This window comes from Populus alba, chromosome 10 (assembly GCF_005239225.2).
Source record: "Populus alba chromosome 10, ASM523922v2, whole genome shotgun sequence".
NCBI lineage: Eukaryota > Viridiplantae > Streptophyta > Magnoliopsida > Malpighiales > Salicaceae > Populus > Populus alba.
The window spans coordinates 15,268,626-15,274,625 of NC_133293.1; positions in this window are offsets into that span (position 1 = coordinate 15,268,626).

The window sequence follows — 6,000 nt, forward strand, 5'->3', positions numbered from 1 at the left end:
TAAGTATTAACAATACTCCAAAACGCGTGAAAAAATACTGTAGCTTTTTTCGCATGTTTTTTTTTGTTTTTTATATATTTTTTTATTTCTGAATATGCTTTTTTAATCCGACATTGCAAGCTGATTGAACATCTTCTTCATCATGTGTATTTTTAAATATATCTTACCGCTCATCATCGAGGTCCACTTCTTCTATCTATATGTATAAAGCATAAAATATTTAACTCTAATACTTTTGTTCTACTTGAATTTAACTATTTTTACTTAACTTTTTACAGACTAAAATTGACAGTGAGGATAAATTGAGGGTTCTTTCTTTAGCAACATTGTATGTGTTAACATTTATTTTTTAACATTTTGTGCTTTAGGTTTTTGATAAATTTCTCTTTTGATCTTTTGAGTTTGACAATTATACATTTTGGTATAACTACTAATTTTGTTTATGTTGTAGCCCCTTAGTTTACAAATAAAAGAGAAAATCTTTGAAAAATAGTATAGGAGAGAGAAAGTTTTTTTTTTTATGTTTTTTTTTTAAATTATCTTTATAAATTTTATTTTTTACTGTTAAACTGGTTGAGAATTTAGCTCTATAGTTTTTTTCTTTGAAACATTGTCGATCGCTACAATGTTTCTCCACATATAATTTTTGCTTTGCTACAGTGTTTTTTCCTCATGTTTTTTTTCCTAAAATTATCTTTGTTGAATTTATTTTTTTAATATTGAGATGGTTAAGAATTTATCTTTGTAGGTTTTTTTCTTTAAAACATTTGGATTGCTATAGTGTTTCTCCACGTGATTTTTTTTTTTATGATTTTCTCCAAAATTATCTGTCAATTTTATTTTTCTAATATTGAGTTGGTTGAGAATTATAAATGTATATTTTCTCACAAAACACTATAGATTGTTATAGTGTTTCCGTATATGGTTTTTTTTTCCTTTTGTTTTTTTATGCTTTTTTTTTCTAAAATTATTTTTATAGTTTTTTCTTGAAAACATTGTAGATTACAACAATCATTCCCTGTATAATTTTTTTATTTTTTTCATAAGTTCGTGACAACAGGCAAGCATTTTACAAGTCCGCAGCAACATGGAAACATGGTATCTAGTGTTACTTTAAAAGGTGTGAATTTGTTTTACCATGCAAAGCTTTATTGTTCACTATCACACATTGATGATGATGAGATATGCAAAATTTTTATTTTTTTAAATTTTTTTTAATCTTATTTTTTCAGAGATTTAGTTTTAATTGAAGATTAATTCATTTTTATTTTTTATAAAAAATAAATTTAAAAAAATCCTAAAAAAAAAAAACATCAACCATAATGACCTACTATAAATTTCACAAAAAAAAAAAAAAAATATATATATATATATATATATATACTTTAATCGTTGATTTTTTTTTGTGCGGTCTGTAATAAGTCTGACGGGATTCTCTTTGTAATAATGAATTAAGGAGCAGTGCTGGGTCGAGTACCCTGTAGGTGGATGAAGCCTCTATTATCCTAATACGACCTGAGTAGGATGGTTTTGATTTTCCAGGGTATAAAAGACCCATCCCTGCCTCCCTCTACAAAGACCTTCCCAGCTTTGAGCAATTGTGGAAGTGCGCTTGTACCGTATTTTTATAATTTTTTTATTTTTAAAAAAAATAAATTAATATTTTCTATTATTTTAATGTTATAATGTCAGAAATAAAAAAACTTATTTTAAAATATTTTCAAGAAAATAACCACGGTTTGGACTCTTTGGACTCTGCACTCTGCACTCTGCATAGACGCATAAATTTTTCTCTGTAAAAAATGATTTTGATTTCAAAATCAATGGAATGAATTTACTAATATAATAGAACATGCTACCCTAATATTTAAATACGCCCTAGTAAATTAATGTACTAAATAATTAACTCCACCAAATTAGCAATGGTAAATTATAACAAGTTTTTGCGAACACATGCGGCCGGTTGCAGATTAATAAATATTTTTGGCTCAAAGGATTCACACAGTTGGTGTCTAGCTAATTAATACCTGAAGAGGATTTGTCAGCTTACAATATCATGTTTACGATAAGGGTACGGTATGCATGCTTCAGAGTTCAGATCTAAGCAAGCCTTGTCAGTTCATATCATCATGTTTTTTAAACCAATATTCTACTGACATAACATGATCCTTTAGCTGGCTCTCGAAAGTACCACGCGGTAAGGGTCAAACCATTTGTAACATTAACGTGCTTACTTTTTTTTTAATACATGTAATCGTGTTTTAAAAAAACCTCTAAACTAGGTGTGGTGGTGGTGTTATCTTCACATTTCAGGATTTAAATCTAAAAAATTGAGTATCAGTTCAAACAACTCGATTTGAATAAAAAAATTCAAACAAATAGATTTTTATTTATTTATTAAAGTAAGTTAAACTGAACAAAATAATAAAACTATAATGATTGATTAGATTTAAAATAAAAATCTTGCAACTTGGTTTGATTCGGTTTTATATTTTTAAAACTTGAAGTTCAATTTCATCTATGAATTTTTTAAATGAAATGTTTTTAAAAGCTCTTAATTTAATAGTTCTTTAGTTAGTAATAGATTTTTTATTTATTTCAATTTGGTTTGGTTGGGTTTGATTTTTCAAACCAAAACCAAACCAAATTTATTTTCTTAGATTTTTTAATCTAAATTATACAATAAATTTCAATAACCATTCGTTTTGATTAATTTATTTTTATGGATATTTTGGATAATTTGCTTACCCTAAGACTAAATTAATTTAGGTATACGTAGATGCTTGTTAAGACTTCGGAGAAAGGCTTGAAATCAAACCAAAATAAATTCAAAAAAATGGAGAAGTGATTACATAAAATGATAAAATTGTACACATAGTTATGCAAACCATAAAGAAAAGTGGGCCAAGGATTTGAAGAAGGCGAGTTACTTTTGTATTTGTTTGACCGTATCTTAGAAGACCGTGAGGGACTGCGCCTCCCCTTTCCCTACTCCCTTGAGGTTTCTACTCCCCACGAACTCCCAGCAAATTGTTTATGTTTTGCTTGAGCTTTGGACAATTAAAGAAACACACTAGATTGTTTTTTTGATAATTTATATGTACTTTAATTTAAGGTTTTTGCACCGTATTACAAGCACTTGGATTAATTCCCATTTCCCGATTCCTCGTCCAAACTCCAGTTAAATATAATATTTAAGCCTTCCAATGCCCTCGAGGCACAAGTATAATTTATTGGGTTTTTTTTTTTAGTATAATGTAAGTTAGGGTGAAGGTTCAATTTGGATGAGATCATGAGAGCTTACGATAGAAACTCATTGATTTTTTGTCTTTTCACAAGTTGATCCTGGTATGTTTGACTCGCAATTAGTAAAACTTAATTATTGAGAAAAAGATTCATTACTCCGTGTGCCTTTTTTTTTAACACTTAAATATAAACGTAGAATTCAAGGTATATGTATGTAGAAATTGCAAGGATGCTATTCAATCCTATAGATTAAGGTTTTTTCACCTAAAGGATTTACTCCACATGACAAACCACTGAAATCAGTAGCTAGCTAGCAAGCTGCCACTTGAACTATATACATCACCGTTAAACTATTTTTTGTTCAACTTCAATTTCAACCATAATTTTAATCAAACATATATTTTTTCAAACCAACCTCAACTAAAAATACTTTTTATAAAATAATTTTTTTAAAACCACAACCACAACAGCAACCACAATACCAAACACATCCTATATACATCACATGGCCGTTAATCTCCTTCGGTGGCATTTTATACATTGAAAAGAAGGAATTGAACAGGACAACTTCATTATTATAGCAAGACATGAACATAATCACTGCTAGTCTATTTCAAAATATGATTGCAATTAAAATAATTTATTTTAAAATATTTTTTATTTAAAATATATTAAAATAATATTTTTTATTTTTTTAAATTATTTTTATATTAACACATTAAAATGATATGAAATATAAAAAAAAAATTAATTTAAAGCAAAAATTTTTAAAAAAAGTTAAACTTTTTAAAAATACTTTTCAATTATAAAATCAAATAAGAGTGACACCACCCTCACCGTATATGTTTTGTGGTCTCAGCAAATACATCCTGATGTGACTATATATATATATATATATATATATATATATATATATATATATATATATAGCTAGGCTAATACCAATACTACTTATTTTTTACTTATTGACTGTCTACTGACCCTTTTACCGTGCATTTGTAATTTTGTATCTGTTATATTATTACACCATACTAGACGACGGTCGGCCGGGCAACACGGTCAGTCCCGGCGGGCAGCTTTTTGAAAAATTGACGTAACCTGGAGTCTGTTTATTCTTTCTGGGCCTTGGACCTGTCACTGTCAGGTCCAACAGGCAGCCCAACTGGCATGATCTCCTTCATATATGCCCATCGCACTCCTCCCCTTTTCATTGTAATATTGCATTTACTAACACACTTGACAACCTCTTTTGCCCCCACTCCCTCTCTCAAAACATGAGGGCAAGAGAGAAGGGGCTTTCAAAGGTGGAAGAAAGGCACAAGTTTCTGCAAGGTATGGAGTAGCTAGCGATACGAATAATGTCAAAAGCTCATGGCTTTTGGTGTTACTCGAAGTCAACACTATCTATATGGTTTATGTATTAGTTCTTGTCTCGATATTCATATAATAATTGAAAGAAAGATGAGATTCTTTATGCTCTTAGATTTATAATCTCAGGCATGGTGGTTAGAGGAGGATCGACTAGGTCTTCTGATTATTTGTTTACTATCTTGATTTCGTGTGTAATAATTGATATAATTTCTTGTATATGCTATGATTCTCATACAGGTAACCTGTATAAGAGTACTATGAACAAAGCCATCATGTGTTACACTACAAGCCAGGAAGGAAGCCTAGTAGATGGATTCTTTGCTGGCTTTCAAAAGGTGGTTTCTTCATGTTAGGTGGCCGGTGCTATCCTACCTGAGCTTTTTCTATTTTCTCTTCGTTTTTTTTTTTGTTTTTTTTTCTTGACCTTGTAAGACCTTTTCTTGACCTTGTAAGACCCCATTTTTTGTTCTTTTTTTCAATTTTTTGTATTATCATGAACTCTACATCAAAATGTTTTGATGTAGAGTTTTGACTAATTTTTTTCCCGTTTCCGTCCAACTCATCTTCTCCTTCCTTGTCTATCCCTCCTGAGCTGTGAGCTGTTTGAATTAGACTTTCCCTTCAAAATCACCCAATCAAGTACAAATCAAAAACCTCTCGAAGTTCATGCAAGCGATGGAGCCTTACTTACCATGTGGGGTTTACGTTTTCTTACAAGTGAACTATTGGAGGAAGAAATCAACAAGTTTGAGCAAAGTGTTCATTGAGGAGGTAATTAAGAGCTTTAAAGAGTACTTGAATCGCCTGTAAAAGTCTTGTCTTCTTTCTCTGTAAAAAATAAAGAAAGACTCGTCTTTCTTATTCTCTGCACGTTAAGGCCATCAATTTAGATTGTTGTTAGTGTATGGGTGTGCAGAAATATGCTGTTGCAGACATAAGTTTCATTGTCTTATATGTTGTTGTCTCAGAAGTGAGTGAGTAAATATTCTCTCAGATCTGAGTGTGTAAGAGTTCTCCTCGTGACTGCTCTTATGTACAATACAAAATATTCATGTATCCACTGTGAAATTTGGATGTGTCTCTTTCTGTGTCTTAAAGTCCCTTTTGCACCACATATGTCAGTCTATAAAAAAGCTGATCACACTCGGTGCTTGTGAGATTTTTTTTTTACACCTAATACGTCTGACTGGTGAGCTTATTAGAGATGGAAAAGCAACCCAAAAATGGAATTTGAACTCGATTTGGGACTTCATATGCCCTCATCAGTAGAACATATTTGCGCAAAGAGGCATTCAGTGTTTTATACTCTTATTTACCTTGGGTATTTAGGGACAAAATATACATGTCTTGACCTCAAATACCAAATTGTGTGCTCAGAGACCA